Below are 23,125 nucleotides of genomic sequence, written 5' to 3' on the forward strand. Positions count from 1 at the left end.
ATCTACTAAATGCCACTTGGGCTGGGGGCATAGCTCAGCCGCACAATGCCCGCTCAGCAAGCCAGAGGCCAGGAGTTCAACCCCCCCAGTACAGCCCCAAATAAAGTAAGTGCCTCTCCTTAACCTGCCCGTCCCCAGCTCCCGCTGAGAGATCCTCTGGTCAAGGCCAAAGTCAAGGGCGAGGGTGACCAGGGCCTCAGTTTTTCTGCCTGAGAACAGGAGCCACAGAGCCATGGGGGTAGGTGGCTGTGGCGTCCTCGAGTTAACCTTGGGCCAGGAGCGAATGCGTGCTTTGGGTGAAACCACAGTTGGGTTTGGGGATTTGGGGAGGGGGCTGGGGACCCAAGGGAGGCGCTTTGGCTTGGGGGTGGATGGGGGTCCAGGGCGGTCCTGGGGGTGGCATGGGGGCGGGACCCCGGCTGTGCCCGCCCCGCCGGGTCTCAGCCAGGGCCTGGCCCATCCGTCCAGGTCACCCCTGGGGAGCCCATCCTTGGTCCCTGTCTTCCTTCTCTCCTCTTCCTCTTCCTCCTCCTCCTCCTCCTGCTTCCTCCTCCCCCTCCTCCTCCCCTCTCCACCCTTCTCCCCTCCTCTCCCCTCTTCTCCCTTCTCCTCCCCTCCCTCTCCCCTCCCTTCCCATCCCTGCCCCTCCCCTCTCCTCCCCGCCGCCTCCTCCTCCTCCTCCTCCTCCCTTTCTCTCCCGTCTGTTTCTCCCAGCCCGGAATCCATTCCGGCCCCGGAGCCGGAGCGGCCAGGCCGCCGTGGCCCACCGCGAGCCACCTGGGCCCGCCCTCGGCGCGTGCGTCTGTCCGTCCGTCCGCCCGCCGCCCACCCGCCGCCCAGGTGAGCGCCCCCGCCCCTCCGCCGGACCCCGGCCGCCCCGGGGCCGCGCCCGCGCCCAGCCCGCGCCCGATCCATCCCCGCAGCCCGGGCCGCTGCCCACCCCGCCCGGCCCGGCGTCCGGGGCGCGCGGCGGCGCGCGGGGACCGACCGGGACCTGCCCGGCGCGGCCTTTTGTTGTGATGTCGCGGGGGAGGGGGGCCGGGCGGGGGCCGCGGGGACCCCTCGGGCCTGCCAGCCGCCTCCGGCTCCCCGGCCCGCCGGAGCCGCGGAGCCCGCCCGGCCCCCGGCCAGGTCTAGGCCAAATCTGAAATCAGAGCCGCTCGCCGCCGCCTCCGGCCCAGCCGCCCAGCCCTGCGCCCGGGGCCTGAGTGGGAGGGGGACTGGGTGCAGGGTGGGCGGGGGGGGTGCAGGGGGGCGGGGGCAGGACGGGGGGGTGCAGGGGGGGCTGGAGGGGGCACCGGGCGGGGTGGGGCACAGGAGGCCTGGGGCGCCCAGGCAGGTCGGGTATAAGTGGGCCTGGGCGCTGAGGTGGGGGTGGGGTACAGGGCAGGCTTGGGGCACTGGGGTGGGGGTGGGGTAGAGGTGGGCCTGGGGCACCTGCTGACCTGCCAGGGGCTGGGCCAGCCTCAGCTTGGTGCCCCCAGCTCCGCCCTGAGCAGGCCCAGCCTCTGGCCAGCTCAGAAGTTGGCAAAAGTTGGGGAGTGTCACCCAGAGGCTGGGATGAGTTTGAGTGTCCCCCTCAGGGACATCACTTGCCATGCTGTGTGTCTTTAGACAGCTGAGTGTCCTCTCTGAGCTTAGGTCCTCAGTGGTGGTGGGTGGGCCTGGCCGAGATCCCTGGGCTGATGCAAGATAGGGGTGGCAGTTGAGCCCCCTGGGAGCGTAGGGCAGGCCCGGCAGTGCCCAGGGTCCGTGGGGGCCCTGGCTAATGGTTTCTGGAACCTCAGACCACTTGGGACAGTGGTCTCTGGGTCACTTGAGTGCAGCCGAGGTCAGATTTGGTTTCCAGGGCCGGGCGAGCTGGTGACCCTCTTCTCAGCTGCTGGCTGGGGAGTCAAGTTGCCACCCATGCCAAGGGACTGGGAGCCCCATGGGAAGACCATGTCCTGGGGCATCTCAGGATTGGCAGGGGGAGGGGAGGTGCTGGCCCCAGTGGAGCCCACCTTTGGGAGAGGTTTGCTGGTGCTCCCAGAGGCACCCCAGAACCCCTGGAGGAGGAAAAGCCTGACCACCCAAAGCCGTGTGATCTCAGACAGCCACGGAGCCCTCCGGTCCCCATGTTGTCACACATGGGGATGATAGAGCCGCTGGAGAGGCTCTGTGCTAGAGCTGGCTGCCCAAGAGTGAGGGCATGCCAGGTCCTGGACGCCACCCCCTTGCCCTGGGCTCCATCTCCTATGCAAAGGTCCTGGGGCCCATCTCTGAAGAATTGAGGTAGACACACAGGCTCTGAGCTCCATTAACTGCACACAGACCTGGGCTCCATCCATCCCTTTGGAGTTTAGCGGGTGTGGGCTCCAGGGCCTCTGCTCTGCTCACCACTGTAATAAAGCAGTAACAACAGAAGCTGCTCACATCCGCTGAACACCTCCTGGGAGATCAAAGCGCTTGTGTATCCTCATTTTTTTTTCTAGTGAGGAAACTGAGGCTCAGAGATGAGTGCACGTGATTAGACCCACAGCCACACAGTGTGAAGCTGGAGAGAGGCCTCAGAGAGAGAAATCTGGCTGTCTTTTTTTTTTTTCTTTTTTTCTGTGCCAGTCCTGGGGCTTGAACTCACAGCCTGGACACTGTCCCTGAGCTTCTTTTTGCTCAAGGCTAGTGCTCTACGACTTGAGCCACAGCACCACTTCTGGCTTTTTCTGTGTATGTGGTACTGAGGAATGGAGCCCAGGGCTTCATGCATGCTAGGCAAGCACTCTACCACTGAGCCACCTTCCCCGCCCCTGGCTGTCTTTGAAACAGGGATCAGACACAGGGCCGTGGTGGCAGAGAGGGCTGTGAGTGTGTGGCGGGAGGCACGAGGCCCCGCTGGGGCTGTGGGATGTGGTGATGATGCGGCCTTTCCAGCAGGGAGGTGACTTCCAGTGTGTCACTCTCAGCTGACTGCGTGCCGGGGCCTGATCCTGTGTCTGCCCGCTGTGAACTCCCCCTGCCCTTGCTCTCCCTGGCTTTGCTGAAGCCCCCCTACCCCCTTGGCTTCTGGTTTCTCCCCGAGGCATGGGTAACCCTAGCCTGGGGCCTAGCACTTACTTTGATGTCACTTGTGGGGCTTGAACTCTGGGCCTGGGCGCTGTCCCTCAGCTCTTCAGCTTGTGCCTAGTGCTCTACCACTTGTGCCACAGCACCACTTCCAGTTTTCTGAGTGGTTTATTGGAGATAAGAGTATCACAGACTTTCCTGCCCAGGCTGGCTTTGAACTGTGATCCTCTAATCTCAACCTGCTGAGTAAGCTAGGATTACAAGTGTGAGCTACCAGCACCTGGCTTACTATGATTCTTTCCTGAATGTCATCTGGAGGTAGAACTGGAGTATGTCTGGTTTCCCCAAATCCTAGGAGCTAGGGAGGAACCAGAATGACCTCCTGTTAGACCTCTCCACTCATCCCTTGATCCTCAACTGACCCCATTTTCTCCAGACCTGCTGAGACACAAGCACCTCTGATTGTGCATTGAGCACCTACTATATACTTTCTGTGACCATGTATTGAGTACCTGCTATAGTTGCTTAGAACTTGGCTGAGCAGTGCTGAAGTGGGAGGCTTCCAGGTGGTGGTGCCCTGGCTGAGGGGAAACAGTGTTCAGCTAGCAAAGGAGGGAACTGGATGAATTCCCCCCATTCTCGTGCTCAGACCCTTCTTAGGACCCCTGGGGTTGTGGGCAGTGGTTTGTCTGATGGTTTCTAGCCTCTTAGAAATTGAAAACTGGAGAGTGAGCCAAGAGGCAAACATATTGCCAGATGAATTAATCTATCCTCACTCCTGGGATAAAGGCTCAAATAAAGGTCTCTGAGGCCTAGGAGACAGAGATAACTTGAAGAAAGGATGTAGAAGTTGGCTAGACTTGAAGCCAGAGGAACGACTTAGGAAAGTTCATATGCAAAGGCCCTGAGGTTGGGGAGGGTACGCAGTTTGTGAAGCCAGGAAAGAGTGTGTGAGGTTTAACACAGAAAATGGAAAGTGTAGGGGAGGTAAAGCAAGGCCTGTTATCTGCAGGGCTGGCCTGGAGACCCTGGGGAGGATTTTGGCCTCTCTGTCTGTCTGTCTGTCTGTCTGTCTGTCTGTCTCTCTTTTTTTGGTTGTCGTGGGGCTTGAACTCTGGGCCTGGGCGCTATCCCTTAGCTCTTCAGGTCAAGGCAAATGCTCTACCACTTGAGCCACAGCGCCACTTCCGGCTTTTTCTGTTTATGTGGTGTTGAGGAATCGAACCCAGGGCCTCATGCATGCAAGGCAAGCACTCTACCACTGAGCCACCTTCCCTCTTTTTATATAGGAGGTCTGGTTGGTGTCCCCAGTATGAATAGGCTCAAGCCATGGGCCAGCGTATAGATCTGACCAAGGCCCCTGATAGAAAGAAACGTGAAATTGGACTACAGTATTCCATGGGGGCCTAAGCAGGCCTCAGGAAGAAGCAGCAGTTGAGTCTGGGTTTTGAAGGGTCAGTAGGAGTTCAATAGGAGGAAGGCCAGAGTTTCTGAGAGTCAGGGATGAGAGATGCCAGATGCAGAGGGGGCAGATGAGAATGGGATGGGGAGACTAGACAGTCAGCTAGAATGACGGCCAGGCAAGTGCTTGTGAGTTCCCCGGGCCTGGGTTCAGGTTCTGACTCTCGCACTTGCTGCATGTCTTTTGGGTCATCTCCTGTCTCTTTCTGAGTCATAGTTTCTTCAGCTTGAAAATGGGGACCATACACCTCTCTCTTTCAGGTTGGGGTTAAGAGAAGGCCCTGTGCTCTCCTGTTGATGCACCCCCAAGTGGAAACCCACCCTTCCTGGGGTAATGGGAAAGTCGGTTGGCATCTTTATCAATGTCCTCACCCAGCTGGGCAGTCAGGGCCTAGCGTGGAAAGTGCCATGGGGTCGTCTGGGTCAAAGCTGGAGGTCAGCAAAGTACTGGGTGACCGTGACACCCACTCTGCCCTCTCTATACCTCCTGTCTGTGTTAGAAGGCTGGAGACAGTGCCTGGGCCTGGCCCAGCTTCTTAAAGGCTGTGGTAGGTGAGATCAGCCACATTTTCCAGATGGAAATGTTGAGGCCTAGAGAGGAAAAGTGGCTTTCTTGGGGGCTGTGGGGCTGTGGAGCTCTTGGGATCTGGAGATCTGAACTCCTGGGTATGGCAGCCAGGGCCCTGCAAGGCCCCTGCCTCTCTGAACTGGGCTCTTTGTGAGACAAGCCTTGTTTCCCCTTCGCAGTCTGTGGCCCCTGCTCTTCTATCCGCCCTTCCAGCTCCCCAGTTTCTATTTTGTGTATGTGTGTTGGTCCTAGGGCCTGGGCACTGTCTCTGAGCTTTTGGGCTCAAGGCTAGCACACCACCACTCGAGTCACAGCTCCATTTCTGAATTTTTAGTGGTTAATTGTAAATAGGAGTCTCAAGGACTTTCCTGCCCTGGTTGGCTATGAACTGTGATCTTCAGTAGCTAGGATGACAGGAGTGAGCCACAGGTGCCCAGCTGGTCCCAGTGCTTCTTGCTGCTCCGATCCCCTTCCACCCCTTCTCTCCCTGGGAACCCTCTGGCTTCTACTAGAGCTCCTGGGAGCGTTTCCTTTGTCGGGGCCTCAGATTCCCCATACATGAGGTAGCCCAGTGAATCATGGTTTCCAGGGTGTCCCAAGAGGGTGGACAGGAAGTACTAAGGCGCACCAGGAGCTCAACAAATGGGAGTGGGGAAGAGCACCCCCTCCCCTGGCAGCGAGATCCCCTTTCCGGGAGGAGTTTTGCCAGATGTAAAGTGGGTAGGGGTCTTGCACCAGGCAGGGCCAAGAGGAAGACGGTTCTGTGTTGCCTATTCTGGGAGAGAGACCCGGTGAAGACCACCCCTGTGTTCAAGGCCTCACCCCAGCTGTCAGGTCGCAGCCTCTGCATACTTCCCTGCGAGGGGTGAGTTGGTTGAATGCAATCTACAGGACCCAGGACTTCAAGTCCAAATGGAGACCCAGCAGCCAGAGCTGCAGACCCCCAGGAGTCAAAGTAATCAGCCCCACCCACTCCCTGGACTCAGATTATCCTGTTCTACTTGGCCCAGGACTTCAATGCCACCCACCTGAAGTGCCACTGTCGAGAAGCATTCTGAGGTCCCAGTCCAGTGTTGGCTGCATGGGAAACTGTTCTGTGATGGATTAGTAATGTCTGCCATGGGCAAGGGCTTAGAGAATGCTGTCTACATGCTGTGAGTTTCTCATTTCCTGATCTATTCAGACCTTCTCTTTTCTCTATGGGGAAAATGAGGCCAGAGAAACCCAGGGCAAATCATCAAAGCTGAAAGGGAGATGCAGATATATCTCTCGCCCTTTGATCCAGCATTTTTCCTAGCCAGCTCACCTGTCCCCACTGACACTGTGTAGTCTTGTGGCTCACACCAAGGGTGAACTGGGAAGGATCACAGAGCTGGAAACTAAACTCTCCATCTTTCTTCTCCTGGGCTCTGAGAACTTGGGCAGGGGACTTCCTCTGAACTTTGATCCCTTCTATTCTCCCTTCCCCCTGAAATTACCTGGAAAAGATCCAGAATGAAAGGAGAAGCTAGAAAGGAGGAGAAGTTGAAAGATCTTGGTTCAGTCCCTTCCCATCTGGTCATCCATTTCCTCATCTCTGCAGCTGAGGCTCTTTCCTTCCTGGGGCTCTGGTCTGGCATTCGTGTTGGAGACTTCTGCACAGGCAGGCCTGGCTGCACTCTCCGGTGCTGCGTGGGACTGGGGGGCATCTGGGATGGGTGAGGGGTGCTTGCAGCCGAGCTGTTGGGTCTGTAGGAATGGATCTTTGGAGTCCTGGCACCTGCTGGGCCTGGTGGCCAGTGGGAACAGCATCTGAGCTGGGGATGGGGAGGTAGACACAGGGCTGGAGCAGCATCAGGAAATCTGGTCTTCCTGTCCAGGCCTGCTGTGTCCATGTGGTCTTGACTTGGATGTTGATGTCCACACTGAAGGCCTTCCAAGTGTGGACCCCAGCGAGGTGGCCCAGTCCCTCTAACTGCCTTCCCCTGGAGGCGGGTGGGAGTTCAAGTCACAGAACAGGAGCCTGGGCTTAGAGAAGCTAAAAGTCCAGACTTTTGGGGTCTGGGTGATTTGTGGGTGTCTGATTCCTGTACCCAGGGCGAGTGTAGGGCTGGTGACCCTGACTCCCTGGGCCTCAGCTCTGCCTGGTGCTTTTCCTTTTGGCCTCAGGTCTGGGTGGCTGTGGTATAAAGTACAGTAGAGGCAGGGAGGCCTTTAAAGCCAACTGGCTGTAGGTTTGACTCCTGGCCTGGCCACCTGTGTGCCATATCTGGTGGTGGGAAAGTATCTGCTCTGAGCCTCAACTTCCCTATCTGCCCGTTGAGGTTGACAGGGCCAGTACCAGCTTTGACTGGTGGGGTAAAGGTCACAGGAGCCAAAGGGTGTGCTGTGCTGGCAGCCAATGTTTATCTGCTGTGAAGAGGAAGGTGATTTCCTAGCCAGGCAATCACTGGGCCTCCTGAGGGCGCAGGGATCCAGGAAGCCCTGGGGCTGGGCCCGACTACCTGTCTGACTTAGTGGCTGCATTGATTGGTTGATTCGAAGCTATTAGCTTTATCTGGGCTTTTTTTTCTTTTTTTGTCCATTGTGGGGCTTGAACTCAGGGCTTGGGCACTGTTCCTGAGCTTTTTTTTGCTCCTAGTTAGTGCCACTTTAAGTCACAACTCTACTCTCAGTTTTCTGCTGGTTGATGGGAGATAAGAGTCTCATGGACTTTCCTGCCCTGGCTGGCTTTGAACCTTGATCCTCAGATCTCAGCCTCCTGAGTAGTGAGGATGACAGGCGTGAGCCACTGGTGCCTGGCCTCCATCCAGACTTTCTCAGGGAAGCCCTTGCCTTAGTTTCTCCCTGTCCTGTGACCTGCCAAGTCCTCTGCCCTGAGTCCCTGTGGCATTTGACACCGCCTTTCTGAGCAGGCCCATCTCTCTAGAGATGCCACACTTTGAGCACCGGCTTCTTTCAGTCTTTGCCTCTGGCCTGGGAGGCAGGAGCAGGCAGGAGGCTCTCTGGGCTCTCCTTTTCTCCAGAGGTATCTGAGGACAGGGAAGCCCTGGCTTTGTGGCCCGGGCTCCTGGAGATGCCACTGGCCTGGGAAGAGATCCATTCTCAGCCCTGCCCTCAGCATCTCCCTTGTGTCCTGGCTGTGCAGGAGACGCGGTAGCCCCTTCATCTATTGGCTGTCTTCGCGCTTGCCTGGGTGGTCTGGCCCCCATGCCTGGGCCTGTGGCCAGTCTTCCAGCCCCATTCCCCATGCTCAGGCCCCTCCGGCGCCAAGCGCCCGTGGCTGCAGGCTTGCGTGCCTGCTCTCTGTGCTCCCAGCACTGGGAATATGTGGTGGTTGTCACTCCCTGGCAGGCCGCGCGTTAGCATTTACAGAGCGCTGGCTGACCAGCCCCGCCAGCCATGGGAGGGGATGGCTGCCATGACCGCCTTGTTTGGCTGATGAGGAAACTCTGGCCTCAGATCAGACTCCTGCCAGGACCCCAGGAAGGCCTTGATTGACTGTGAAAAGGAGGCTCAGAGACACAAGTGACTTGTCTGTGTTGCACAGCAATGAGGGGTGGACAGACACATGAACCCACTGGGGACGAGGACGGGGCAGGCCCCCAGCAGGCCAGCCCGGGGCTTCCTGCAGTGGCTGTTGGTGCCTGCATGCACGGTTGAGCCTCTGGGTTGGTGCCAGACAAAGCGCTGAGTGTATCTTAACCTCACTGCAACCTGTGTGGTGATGATGCATGCCCCTGCCCTTTCCCCAGAGGCTCAAGGACTTGCCCAAGGTCGTCCTGTGTGTGGATTTGAACTCAGAGCTCCTGAGCACCGCAGGCCTGCCTTTCTCATCTGCTCTGAGCTCTTCTCTGCCACGTGCCTGACTTTGACCATTACTCGCATCCTCTCCCTGCCCCTTCCTAGACAGTGAGGAGGGCAGATGTCTCCAGTCCAATTCTGGGGGCTCCTGTGGAATATCATGAAAGAACCTTCTACTTCCCAGGTGGGGAAACTGAGGCACAGGACCTGGGAAGGGACTTGGCTGCTTCAGACTAGATGGAGGCGGTCTTCTTTGCGCTGGGACTTTGGGCTCAGTTTCCTCATCTGGGAAATGGGTTAGCCAACATGGGGTTGTGGTAAAAGATGGATCTACGTGCGCCAAGGATAAAATGGCCCAAGGCCTGGCTTCGAGGCAGCCCCCAACGAAACAGGCAGGCAGGGCTCTTGCTGGCAGGGTGGGATGATCAGAGGCCCGGGTGGGGGTGGGTGGAGGGAGCTGGTCAGAGTGCGGCTGGACCGTGGTGGGTGTTTTCCACGGATGACCAGTGGTCAGGTCCCTTTCCTCCAGATTGATCTCGGCTCAGCCCCACGCAGCCCCGCGCCCCACCCCCGCCCCGCCAGGTGCTCCCGAAGGCCTCAGAACCAGATGAGCCACCGTTCTATTTGGGGACAATTCTGCTGTTCCCGTTTCAATCCTGTGCCCTAGTTTTAGAAGCAATGTGGGTTTGGTTACCAGTTGGCCATTTGCAGAAATCTTCCCCCTCCCCCCTCCACCCACTCTGCCTAAACCTTAGCTCTGCGGGCGACCTGTGTGAGGCAGGGCCGGGCTCTCAGGGCTCCGCCCCTGTGCTCTCTTGGGGAGGAGCTGGCAGCTGGCCTTGATTATCTACTGGTGATGTCTGGGCCTAAGATGGTGCTGGAGACCCTCAAAGATGCTTTTTGGATGTACGCTTGTACTCTGTGAGAGCTAGATGTAGATCCTAATTAATGCCCTGCTGTGGGGTAGGTGACATAGGAATGGTGGGAGCCTAGCCCAAGGCCAGGAGAGCTTCCCAGAGCAGGTGATCCCTAGCCTGAACAGCGTCTCAAGAGACCCACAGAGGAGTGAGGGTATTCTGGGTAGAGGGGCAGCACACACAAAGGCCCTGGGGTAGGGAATGGCTTGGAGTAGGGAGGAGCTCTGGGAGAGGGGCGTGGGGAGGGGGGTGATCTGAAGGGGACTTGGTAAATTGGCAGCCCTGGCCGCACTTGGGTGCAGGGCCCCCGCTGCGATGCTGAGGGGTGGCTTCCGGGTCCCCTGGGGCTCCCAGCACAGAAGACAAAGCGTCTTTGTGGTGGCGCAGATGGAGGCTGAGAGCCCCACTGAATGTGGGCTCTGGGCTGTGTGCCCCTCCTCTGCCCTGGGTTCCTGTGGTCCCCGAGGGTGGGAAACGCAGCTGGGTTATGGGGTGGGGGGGGACACCCCTCCTTCTGGAGCTCAGGAAGTCCTGCTCATCCAGGCCCTCATTCTGCACAACAGCGCCGGCCCGGCTACCTCCCCTCCGAGGCTCTGCCCATGCGTGCATGCCTGCATCCATGTGTGCATCCATGTGTGCACGCCTGCATCCATGTGTGCATCCATGCGTGCACGCCTGCATCCATGTGTGCATCCATGTGTGCACGCCTGCATCCATGTGTGCATCCATGCGTGCACGCCTGCATCCATGTGTGCATCCATGCATGCACGCCTGCATCCATGTGTGCATCCATGCATGCGGCCACCCGTCCCGGAGCTCCCGGTCCCCCTCCCGGGCCGGCCCCGTGCTCTGGGCCACTGACTGTGAGGACCTGAAGCTACTGAAGCTTCCCTTTGGAGTGCTGTTCCCCATCTTCCACCCAGTGTGCATTCAGCTTGGGTGTGCGGGGAGGAGGGACGGAGCAGGGAAGGGGGAGCTGAGGGCTTCAGGAGGTCCTGTGGGAAGGTGCTTTTGAACTGAGGCTGGAGGGTAGGGCAGGTGGGCATGCTGCCACTGGAACATGTGGTTAGGAAGGAGAGCAGAGAGGGAGTGAGGGGGAAGGAGGTATGGCGGGAGGTATGCTCTGGGCAGGGGGAACTGTGTATGCAAAGGTCCTGAGGCAGAAGGGTGCTGAGTTCCCAGGGAAAAGGCCAGTGTGTGGAACCCAATGAGGTAAGGAGAGCATCTGGCAGAGACTATGTGTGGGGCCTTGGAGCCCCTGTAAAGACTTAGTCCTTCTCTTTTTGGGAGTCCTGGGGCTTGAACTCAGGGCCTGGGTGCTCTCCTTGAGCTCTTCAGCTCAAGGCTAGCACTCCATCTCTTGAGGCACAGTGCCTCAATGATGCTGAGCGGTGGCTTCCGGGTCCCCCGGGGCTCCCAGCACAGAAGACAAAGCGTCTTTGTGGTGGCGCAGACGGAGGCTGAGAGCCCCACTGAATGTGGGCTCTGGGCTGCGTGCCCCTCCTCTGCCCTGGGTTCCTGTGGCCCCTGAGGGTGGGAAACGCAGCTGGGTTATGGGCTGGCTTTGAACCCTGATCTTCAGATCTCAACCTCCTGAGTAGCTAGGATTACAGGCATGAGCCAAGGTGGGGGGGGGGCCTGGCATGGACTTTGTCCTTTGTCTTAGGGGGTTTGAGGCCTGGAGGGGTTAGGGGAGGCTCACAGTTTGGGTTGGCATTTCGGAGGGGCTTTCTGCTCTGACTTGGATAGCCTGAGAGGGAGAAGCTGGCCTGCCCAAGGGAGGCGGAGAGAGGACTCAGGCCATTTGGAGCTGGGACTTGGCGGGGTTTGGGGCCGGGTTGCAGGGAGTGAGGAGTCACCTTATGTAGGGCCATGGCAGACCCCTCTACAGAAAACCACAGCTTTCTGGTTCACCTCCCCAGCCCTCTGTAGGTCTACCCGGAGACACAGGAGCAGCACTTCCCCACAGCCCCACGGCTGGACCGAAGCCCTCAGAGCCTGAGTCCTCATCTTCACACACAGAGGACAGGATCCAACCCATTTCACAGGTGAGGAAATTGAAGTTCAGAGTCTTTTACCCAGGTGGGATCCCACAGGGCTGATAAAGTAGCACTTGGAGCTGAGCACCAGTGGTTCGCTCCTGTAATCCTAGCTACTCAGGAGGCTGAGATCAGAGGATCAGGGTTCAAAGCCAGCCCAGTCAGGAAAGTCCATGAGATCTTATCTCCAGTAAACCACCAGAAAACAGGAAGTGGTGCTGTGGCTCAAGTGGTAGAATGCTCACCTTGAGCTGAAGAGCTCAGGGACAGTGCGCAGGCCCAGAGTTCAAGCCCCATGACCGACAAAAAAAAGAGTCTCATGGATGTTCCTGCCCAGGCTGGCTTTGAACCACAATCCTCAGATCTCAGCCTCCTGAGTAGCTAGGATTACAGGTGTGAGCTATGGATGCCCAGCAGATCAGGGTTTTTATAGCAAGTCACACATTGCCCAGGCCCTGGGCCCAGCTCCCCCTGCCCTGTGTGGACAGCGGGTCCCCCATCCTCTCGCTCGCTCCCCACCCCCACCAGTGCTTCCAGCCTGCCTGGAGTTGCCCCGCCCCACCCAGCCGCACCGCACCGGCAGAGCCGGTTTGAGGCTGGCCAGCCCTGAGCGTGCTCATGCCGCCAGGCAGGACCAGGCACGCGCTGGCTTCCCTGGCCCTGCGATGGCCCCCCACTCCCTCCTCTCTTGCCCCTGTCCATTCAGCAAATATCCCCTGTGATCCAAGTCCCAGGCCCTGACCTGTGCTGGGCAGGGCCTGCGGCCTCCTGCAGTTGTCTCAGACTTGTCCACACTGCTGTCACTCGGAGGTGTGCAGAGCTCTGCTGTGCGGGTGTGCCTGAAGCCAGCACAGACTTGGCCTTGGAGGCTGACAGGCGCGGGGCCTGGCCTGCTACTCTTCATCAGGGCAGGGGTGGGGGGGGCACGCAGGGTGTGGTTTATTATCTATATATCCCTCATCCATCCATCCATCCATTCATCCATCCATCCATCAGTCCATCATCTACCCATGTGTCCATTACCCATCCATCATCTATCCATCCATCATCCATCCATCATTCATTTATTATCCATCCATCCATTACCTATCTATCCATTATCCACCCATCATCCATCCATTCATTCATCATCTACCTCTCTGTCCATTACTTATCCATCATCCATGCATCATCCATCAGTCATCCATCCATCCGTCATCCATTCATCTATCCAGTCATCATCCATCCAGCCACCCATCCATCTATCCACACATCCATCCACCCATCCATCCATCCATCATCCATCCATCTATCCATTACCCATTGTCCATCCATCATCCACCCATCTACTACCTATCAACCTATCCACTACCTATCCATTCATCCATGTGCCCATCTATCCTTCTAACCACATACCATCCATTGATTGAGTCATCATTCCACCATCCATCCATCCATCTAGCATTCTACCTACCTATCCATTTATTCATCCATCCACCCCTACTGATATTGTCCACCCACTCACCCCCCTACCCATCCACTCATTGAGATATCATTCCACCCACCCACACATCTCCATTCACTTAGAGGGTAATAAATGCCATGGCTTCCACATAAATGGGGAAGGAGGTTGAAATGCCAGCTGGGGCATAGAATGGGTGACCAAGGAAGGTGCTCACATTGAAAAAGAGAAGGAAGGAGCCATACTGCTTCCTGTATGAGTAATTTAGAGAGGGCAAAGTCAGTGCAAAGACCCTGGGGCAGAGGGTGGGAGAGGGGCAGCAAGGGGCAGGGGGAGGAGAGTGAGCTGGAGAGAGTGGAGTAAGTTGAAGGCAGCAAGATGGAGCAGATCAGGGAGGACTGCAGCCCATTCTGCAGGCGTTGGGAGTGGGATGGGGCCGCAGTAGCATCCTGGGTGCATGTGGCTTCGGTGTGCAGAGCAGCTGTGGGTGGGGGGGGGCACAGGTGGGCAGTGAGGAGTGGGGGCTCATGGGAATGAGTAGTTGTTGGCAGGAGTTGGGCACCGATCTTTTTATTATGTAATAGAACCTTGCTTTTTTTGAGGTACATTGATATCATGACCCCATGAACCCATCACAGTCCCCTGGACCCCATACCCACCCTGCCTGCTCCATGCCTCTCCCTTCCGTCCTACGCCCATCTTACAGCAAACCCCGGGAGCCCTGACTCACATGTGACTACTTGAGTGTGTACCTTTGAAAGGAGGACTGAGCCAGGTGACTCAGGCCTATAATCCTAGCTACTCAGGAGGCTGAGATCGGAGGATTGCAGTTCGAAACCAGCCTGGGCAGGAAAGTCCATGAGACGTATCTCCAATAAACTGCTCAGAAAAAGCTAGAAGTGGCGCTGTGACTCAAGTGGTAGGGTACTAGCCTTGAGCACAAGGAGGCTCAGGGACCGCGCCCAGGCCCTGAGTTCAAGGCCCCAGGACCAGCAAAAGAGAGAAAAGAAAGAAAGAAAGAAAGAGAAAGAAAGAAAGAAAAAAAGAAAGAAAGAGAAAGAACTATTGGGATTTAAAAACAAAAGCATCAGTTGCTTAGTGCCAGCACCATCGCTCCCCCCTCCCCCCTGCCCCTAGGCCAACTTTGACAGAGCCCTGGACTCCTGGCAATCCCCCCCTCCCCCCGCTCCCCATCCCCCCTTCCCTGATGTGGCCTGAAGTATGTGGCTGGCTGGCGCCCGTGGGATGCGGTGGGAGTGCGTGCAGTGCCTGTACCAAGTAGGTGCTCAGTAAGTCCTCAAGCTGGATGGCTGTGGTCTGAACACCCAGGGACTGAGCTGCGCTCTGGGCCCCATCCTGGGGGACTTTGCAGGTGGCAACTCATTCCTCCCAGCAGTTGTTTGAAGGAGGCTCTTTAGTATGTATATCCCTATTTTATTTATTCGTTTGTTTTGTGTTGGTACTGGGGCTTCACTTCAGAGCCTTGCCCTCTCAGTTCTGGTGCTTTACCATTTGAGCCAGGCCTCCAGTCCAACTTTTCTTTTTGCAGTTGTGGGGCTTGAATTCAGGGACTGGGCACTGTCCCTGAGCTCAAGGCTAGCACTCTACCACTTTGAGCCACAGCGCCACTTCCGGTTTTCTGGTGGTTTACTAGAGATGAGTCTCATGAACTTTCTTCCCTGGGCTGGCTTTGAACTGCGATCCTCAGATCTCAGCCTCTTGAGTAGCTAGGCTTACAGACATGAGATACTAGTGTCCAGCCAGTTCAGTTTTTGCGAGTTAATTGGAGATAAGACTCTCTTAAATTTGTCTGCCCAAACATGGGCTGGCTCTAAACCCTTATTTCTTGACATCTCAGCCTGCAGAGTAGCTGGGATTGTAGGCATGAGCTGCCAGAGCCCAGCTTGTTTTATTATTTTTATTTTATTTTACTTTTTAAGCTAGGTCTTACTATGTAGCTCAGGCTGACCTGGAACTCATTATCTACTCCAGGATGGCCTTGAAGTTGAGATCCTCCTGCTCAGCCTCCCAAGTGCTGGGGTTACAGGTGTGTCCTCCCTGGCTCAGCTTTATTCCTGTTGTGTAAGAGAGGAAGCAGGCACAGAGAAGTAGAGACATTTCCCCAAGGTCACACAGTGAGAAGACCTACATCTGAGTTATGAGACCAACAGTTCAGTTCTTGATCCCTGTGCAGTAGGGTCTTTGGGGGCCAGGAAAGAGGGGTACTTCTTTGTGCCTGCAGGCAGGTAAATGGGGGTACTGCCTGTGGTCAGTCTTGGGGGGTGCCCTGAGTTCATTAGAGGGTAGTAGAGCTTCACGGGAGGAAACAACACGTACTCAGGCTGGGAAGCTGGAGGCTCAGCAGGGAAGAGCAAAGGGTTGGGGAGCAGGGAGCGTGTCGCCCCCTGGGCAGGCCCTGCCCTGCGCCCACTGCCCCGCAGGGTAGAGGGAGGGCTGGGCTTCTTGCTGTGGACTGATGGCGGGGTGGGGCTTGGCCACTGGGCGCGCCTGCCCACCCGTGTCCCCGGAGGGTGTGGGCGGGAGGGGGCACGGCGTTCCCAGAGCTGCCAGCAGGGAACAGCGGGGCCGTGGGCAGGGGCCGGCTGGCACAGCCCCCAGCCCATCCTCTGCCAGCTCTGGGAGGGGTGGCTGGGGGCCCTGAAACCCCCCCCCCATGCTCCCCAGTCACCCCTAGGTCCTAGGGGCCAGGGGACCCCATGTGGTCACGCCCACACACCCCTTGGCGGTCAGCCCTTACCGGCCAGGCTGGGGGTGTGCGTATGGGGTGACACTGGGGTCCCTGAGGCCTGTCTGGACATGGACTTCCCCTCCCTGCTTCTCCCCAGCGCAGAGTTCTGGGACCTGGCACCCCCAGAATCCTGGAGCACGGCCCTGCGCAACCCCTTGGCCTCCGGTATCACTCAGACGCAGGCCTGGGCCTTGCTGTGTGACCTGAGGCTGGCCGTGTCCCCCTCTGAGCACCAGCCTTCCCTCCCATTTGCTCTGAGTCTGCCTGGCCGTGAACTCTGGGACAGACACTAGGGTGGACTTCCCATAGAAGTCCATAGAACCCCCTCGCCAGCACCAGGATCCTCTACTCTGTGGTTTAGGGGGACCCAGCTGCCCCTCCCCAATGACCTCTTAGGCATGGGACCCCCAAGAAAAGCAGGAGTAATGGGGTGGGGGTGCATACCTGACTTCTGTAGCCCCTTCCCCCATACTGTCTCCTCCTCAGGGAAGCCCACCAGGATTTCCAGGCCACCCTAGACCCCCATATCTCCCTTGGTCCCTTCCCCTCCTTTCCAGGGCTGCTACCTCTGTGCAGTGGAGAGGGAAGGGGCTTCAAAGGGATGGGGTGAAGCCCAGCAGGGGGGTTCAAGGGAGAAAGGCAGACAGCCAATCTGCCAGTCCCTCTGTCCTGACCCGCCCTCAGCCCTGCCCCAGCCTGACTTGATGAAGGGCCAGCCTGGCCAGAGACCCTGCTGAGTTCCCGGACCAGGTTGGGCCCCTGTGGTTCCAACTGTAATCCTAGCTACTGGGGAGGCTCAGACCTGGAGGATGACGGATGGAGCACAGTGGCTCATGTCTGCAATCCCAGCTCCTCAGGAGGCTGAGAGCTTGTCATGGGGCTTGAACTCTGGGCCTGGGCGCTATCCCTGAGCTCTTCAGCTCAAGGCGAGCGCTCTACCACTTGAGACAGAGCGCCACTTCGGTTTTCTGGTGGTTTATTGGAGATAGGAGTCTCACGGCTTTTCCTGCCTGGGCTGGCTTTGAACCCTGATCCTCAGATCTCAGCCTCCTGAGTAGCTAGGATTATAGGTGTGAGCCACCAACGCCCGGCACTCCATCCTTAATTAGTCAGCAAAATGCTGAACTGAAAGTGTAGCTCAAGTGGTAGAATGTCAGTTAGGAGCACAAGACCCTGAGTCTAAACCCAGGACTGAGAAAGAAAAGGACTCACTCAGGAGCCTTTCCCAGCGGCTCCTCTGGAGGGAGGAGCTTGAAGGGATTTGTCACCAGCTGGACAGAAGGCACATCACTTGACCTGCCTGCACTTTGGTTTTCTCCTCTGTTAAATGGGCTCAAAAAAGCCAGGTGCTCATGGCTCATGCCTGTAATCCTAGCTACTTAGGAGGCTAAGATCTGAGGATCACAGTTCAAAGCCAGCCTGGGCAGGAAAGTCTGTGAGACTCTTATCTCCAATAAACCACTCCGAAAACTGGAAGTGGCGCTGTGGCTCATGTGGCAGAGTACTTGCCTTGAGCTGAAGAGCTGAGGGACAGCGCCCAGGCCCAGAGTTCAAGCTCCACAACCAACAAGAACAAAAAAAGAATAGCACATAGGCTTTGCATGGTAGGACACGCCTGTAGTCTCAGCCTCTTGGGAAGCTGAGGCAGATCACTTGAGCGCTGGAGCTTGAGACTAGCCTCGGAAACAGTCACAAGTGAGATCTCTTCAAAAATAAAGCAGACAAAACCCCACCCTGGCGAGCTGAAGTTTTTTTTTTTTCTTTTAGTGGTGTTGGGGTTTAATCTCAAGGCCTCATGCTTTAAGCTGGAGCAATACCTGATGAACCATGCCTGCAGCCTTTTTTGCTATTACTGGAGTTTGAACTCAAGGCCTCACAATTGCTCAGCTTCTCTGGCTCGTGCTTGATCACTTGAGCCTTGTCTCTAGCATCGCTGTTTCTTGTTTCTCCCTCCTCCCCCCTCCCAGTAACGTAGCTTGAATTCAGGTCCTGAGCACTGCCCCTTAGTTTTTTCCACTCAAGGCTGGCGCTCTACTTCTGGAACCATACTTCCATATCTGGCTTTTTGCTGATTAACTGGAGATAAGAGGATTCACTCCCAGTCTGGCCTGCTCAGGCTGGCTTTGAGCAATGATCCTTAGGTCTCAGACTTCTGAGTAGCTAGGATTATAGGCAAGAGCTACCAGATCACTGGTTATTTATTAAATAGGGTCTCTTTTCCAGTCTGTGTGTGGGCCTGGAATGATGCACTTTCTTTCTTTCTTTTTCTTCTTTTTTTTTTTTTTCTTTTTCTTTTTGTCAGTCGTGGGGCTTGAACTCTGGGCATGGGCGCTGTTCCTGCACTCTTCAGCTCAAGGCGAGCACTCTACCGCTTGAGCCACAGCGCCACTTCCGGTTTTCTAATGGTTTATTGGAGATAAGAGTCTCTCGGACTTTCCTGGCTGGCTTTGAACCAAGATCCTCAAATCTCAGCCTCCTGAGTAGCTAGGATTACAGGCGTGAGCTACCAGTGCCCAGCTGAATAATGCATTTTCTTAAGGCTTCCCAGCTTACAGGGAGGCAGAATCATAATCCTTGCATGTAGATAAGATTACAGGCTGGAGCCTCCGGTGATTGCCCACCGTCTCTTCCCTCCCTCCCTCCCTTCGTCCCTCCCTCCCTCCCTCCCTTCGTCCCTCCCTCCCTCCCTCCCTCCCTCCCTTTTTTGTCAGTTGTGGGGCCTGAGCTCTTGGCCTGGGCGCTGTCCCTCAGCTCTTCAGCTCAAGGTGAGCTCTCTACCACTTGAGCCACAGCCCCACTTCCCATTTTCTAGTGGTTTATTGGAGATAAGAGTCTTTGGGACTTTCCTGCCCGGGCTGGCTTCGAACCACGATCCTTAGATCTCAGCCTCCTGAGTAGCTAGGATTACAGGCATGAGCCACTGGTGCTGGCTTTTTTTTTTTTTTTTTAAAGACAAAGTCTCTCTGTGTATCTCAAGTGGGCCCTAAACGCCCAGTCTTGCTGCCTTTGCCACTGGGGTGCTGGGATTACAGGAGGCTGCTAGCACATTGGCTCCTAGGTAATGCTTCTGCTAATGTGAAGGAAAGAGGAGAACCTGTGCAGGTGCCAGCGTGGAACTTTCTGGCTGCTGCCCTCTCCCCTCCCCTCCCCCTCTCCCTCCCCCCTCCCCCCCCCCCACCCCAGGGCAGGGCTTGGAAGCCGAGGGTGGGCCCGCAGTGCTCCTGCGTGCTGCCGCCTGGCTGCTGTGTGGTTCCAGCCCATGCTTGTTTCTTGTGCAGGTGTCTGTTTTCCCTTTGGGGAAATGCACTGGCAGTGGGGCTCGGGGGCCCAGCTGGGACTAGTGATGGGGAGGCGGGGGGGGGGGGGCAATGGATCCTCTGTCATCTGGGATGGTGGCCTGGGTGCTGACTTGGCCTCGGTGCCCCTGTCCTGTGGCTGGGCTGGCTGCAGGCGGCCAGGCCTGGCTGTGAAGGCCTTTGCGGGGATCAGCCCCAGCTGCCTGGGCGTCTCCATGGCACCAAAGGGAGTCTGGGGGTGGGGTGGGGAGGGGGCTCGCTTGACTCGATGCTGGGGGCCCATTAGGCCTTGGTGCTCCCCTGGGCAGAAGCTGCTCACACCCACCCGTTGTACCCCATCCGTACCCCATGACACATCCGTACTCCCACCTCGGCCCTCTGTACCTCCTCTGGGGGGAGTCTTGGGGTACCCAAGGCTGCTGAGCCCAGAGGCGTGACACTTGCTTCCTGAATCTGGATGACCTCAGGCAAGCAGCTAAACCTCTCTGTGCCTCCATTTCCTCATTCACAAAATGGAGATGCACATTTGGGGCTGGGGGGTCTCCTGTGCACGCAGCTTACTTATTAGCGAGGTGCGTGTCCCCAGGTAATCTCTCCCGGGCAATTCTCCGGCACTGCCACCCGCCTCCCTGAGCCCCAGGTTGCCTGACAGGCCCCTGTGGACTTCTTCTTTTCTGGACCCGGGCATAGGAGAGGTGGATCTGAGAAAGGCTGGTGCTGGAGGTTCCGAGCGTGCTGTAAGGCATCAGACAGTGCCTGTCCCTCCCTGAGCTACCCCCTAGCCTGTTGTTTCTTTCCCAGCCTCTCACAGTCCCAGTCACTGGCACTTGTCACTGCAGCTGCTCGGCATTTGTCTTTTTCCCACCACAGTAACTGACGCTTAGTAGGTGCTCATTTAAGCTTTGCTGGAGCAGGCATGATTGCTCAGGAAGCAGGGGGACCGCCCTGGGCCTTTTGTTGCTGGGCCTCTGCACACACAGCAACACCTTCTTCTGTTCAGTCCTGAAGCCTGCCTCTTCCAGGGAGCGGGCCAGGCCTGCGCGTGTGAGAGGACCGGGGCATGGGATGTGTGTTGCTTGGCCCCTGCGCTGCAGCCTCATGCAAGGCGCATGCGCTCATCTCCCCCATTTGCAGAACAGAGCTGGAGCCTTGGACACGTCGTGACTGCAGTCATGAGCAGCGGAGCCAGGAGCTGAGCCTCGGTAAGCCTGCACCTCGCCCCAGAGGGGAAAGCAGACAGACAGACAGACAGACAGACACACACACACACACACACAGAGGTAAGCCCACATCTCGCCCCAGAGGGGAAAGCAGACACACAGACACACACAGACACAGACACAGACACAGACACACAGACACAGACACACAGACACACAGACACACAGACACAGACACACACACACACACACACACACACAGAGTCATGAGAGCGGAGCCAGGAGCTGAGCCTAGGTAAGCCCACACCTCACCCCAGAGGGGAAAGCAGACAGACAGACAGACAGACAGACAGACAGACACACACATACACACACACCCAGGCCAAAAGGATACCAGGCAAAGTAAGTCTCTCAAACCCCGATCAGCCATGGCCAAGAATTTTGGGGGACCTCCCAGAAATGGGGAACATAGCAAGGCTTCCTGATTCAGGTTTTGTTACACATGGTTTTGACCATGAATGGTCCAAGAAAAAAAATAATGAAGAAGAACCGTTGTTGTTGTTGTTGGTCATGGGGCTTGAACTCTGGGCCTGGGCATTGTCCCTTAGCTCTTCAGCTCAAGGCAAATGCTTTACCATTTGAGCCATAGTGCCATTTTCTATTTTCTGGGGACTAATTGGAGATAGGAGTCTCATGGACTTTCCTGCTTGAACTGCCAGTCTCAGATCTCAGCCTCCTGGGTAGCTAGGTTTAGTTGGGATTATAGGAATGAGATACTGACACGCAAGGTCCCCTTCCCTCCCAAGCTGGCTTTGAACCATGAGTCTCAGGTTTCAGGCTTGAGCCACTGATGCCCAGCTCACTGCTGGCTTTGAACTGTGATCCTCAGGTCTCACCTCCTGAGTAGTTAGGGGTGCAGGCGTAAACTACCCAACGCTCGGCAACTATTTTTGTTGTTGTTGTTGATTGTGGGGCCTGAACGCGGGGCCTGGGTGCTGGGCCTGGGCGCTGTCCCTCAGCTCTTCAGATCAAGGCTAGCACCCTATCTACCACTTGAGCCACAGCACCACTTCCAGTTTTCTGAGTGGTTTATTGGAGATAAGAGGCTCATGGACTTTTCCTGCCCTGGCTGGTTTTAAACTTCGATCCTCAGATCTCAACCTCCAGAGTATCTGGGATTACAGGCATGAGCCATGGGCTCCCAGCTCCACTCCCTGTTTCAATTTTCTTCTCTTGTATCTTTGTGTGGGTTTCGTTATCAAGGGAACGTGGGCTTTGTTGCCTGAGTGGGCTGTGAGGATTTGAGTGAAGAATCAACATTAATTCTTCCTACATGCATGGTGGAATTCACCAGTGCCATTATCCTGGCCTAGGCTTTTGGGGGAACTTTAAAACTTCCCCTAAAAGTTTTTAAATTCAATCTACTTACTTTAGGTTTACTTAGATTTTCGATTTCTTTTTAGTTTGTGTAGTTAGGGGGTTGATGTGATTTCTGTCAGTGTTGTTCACAGCAGTCCCTTAAAACCATCTCTGTTTCATTCATAGTTTGGCTCCCTTTTCATTCCTGTTGTAATAACTGAGCCCTGGTTACTGTAGCCAAGGATTTGCTAACTTTGTTGACCCTTTCCAAGAACCAAGCTTTGATTTTGTTTTCTATTGTTTTCCTACTTCATTACATCCTGCTCTAATCTTTATTCTTTCTTTCCTTTACTTGTTTTAGATTTAGTTTTTTTTTAAAGCTTAGGTTGTTGATCTGAGAGTTTTTCCTCTAAGTATTTAAACTAGAAGTTACCCTTTATGTTCTCTTCCTACATCAATCCATCTTCCTGTGTGTGATATTTATAGTCTGTATTGCTTAGTCTCGTGTTTACCCTGGAGATACAGATGTACATATAGATGTATATATGGGATGGTGTAGGGTTTGAACACAGGGCTTTACACTTGCAGGCCCTCTACTGCGTCAGCCATTTCTCCAGTCCTCTTCACTTTCTTATTTTTCCAATGATGTCTTGCTTTTTGCCTGAACTGCGGTCCTCCTATTGACACTTCCTGTGTAGCTGGGATGATCGACAAAAACCTCCATATCTGGCTTTTTTTTTTTTTTTTTTAATTAAGAAGAGGTTCCATGAACTTTCCCCCCAACCTGGCCTCCCCAATCTCAGCCACTTGTGTAGCCAAGATGATCGTCGTGAGTCACTGTGCCAAGCTATTTGCAGATATTTCTAGAACACCTCCTGGTTTCCAGAGAGCCAGCCTGGTTGCCAGGATGACCTGCTTGCGTGGGGCTGTGAGTCAGGGAAGAGACGCCAGAAGTGGAGCCATTGCAGTGGCCGGGCCTCGCCTGGGCAGGACGATGGGCCGCTTTGCTTTTGTCTCTGTGGAGTTTGCAGATGCCATCTTGTCACCTCTGAAGTGGCCCTGGGACAGGCTGTGGCCTTCTCACGGACTCCTCCAGCGCCCTGTGGTGTTCTTGTGTGGCACAGAAGGAGGTGGGGCCCATGCCCCACAGGGTGGAGGGAGGCAGGCCCGTCCCGCGCTCACTCTGGCCTTCTGGCTCCTGGCGCCACCCCACCTGCTGCCCCGAGACACCTGTCATTTACAGAGCCAGGGCCTGGCCCAGCCCCACAAACCAACAAACATTGCAACCAGGGCCCCTGGACTCTGGGCTA

The 23,125-nt window shown here is 56.3% G+C and overlaps 1 protein-coding gene across 4 annotated transcripts in view; it reads left to right on the top strand.

The window, feature by feature from the left end:
* The first annotated feature begins 629 nt into the window (after positions 1–629).
* Src (SRC proto-oncogene, non-receptor tyrosine kinase) overlaps positions 630–23,125 on the top strand; it is a 40,095-nt gene continuing 17,599 nt past the window's right edge. For 2 of the 4 annotated variants that reach the window (XM_070007273.1, XM_070007272.1), the window contains exons 1-3: positions 630–840; positions 11,694–11,819; positions 20,431–20,498. The gene's annotated coding sequence lies outside the window, so the exon portion shown is untranslated. The remainder of the gene's footprint in view (positions 841–11,693; positions 11,820–20,430; positions 20,499–23,125) is intronic. The other 2 variants (XM_070007274.1, XM_070007275.1) reach the window with 1 other exon arrangement.

This window comes from Dipodomys merriami, unplaced genomic scaffold (genome assembly GCF_024711535.1).
Source record: "Dipodomys merriami isolate MVZ:Mamm:240054 unplaced genomic scaffold, mDipMer1.0.p SCAF_7, whole genome shotgun sequence".
In the NCBI taxonomy this organism is placed as follows: domain Eukaryota; kingdom Metazoa; phylum Chordata; class Mammalia; order Rodentia; family Heteromyidae; genus Dipodomys; species Dipodomys merriami.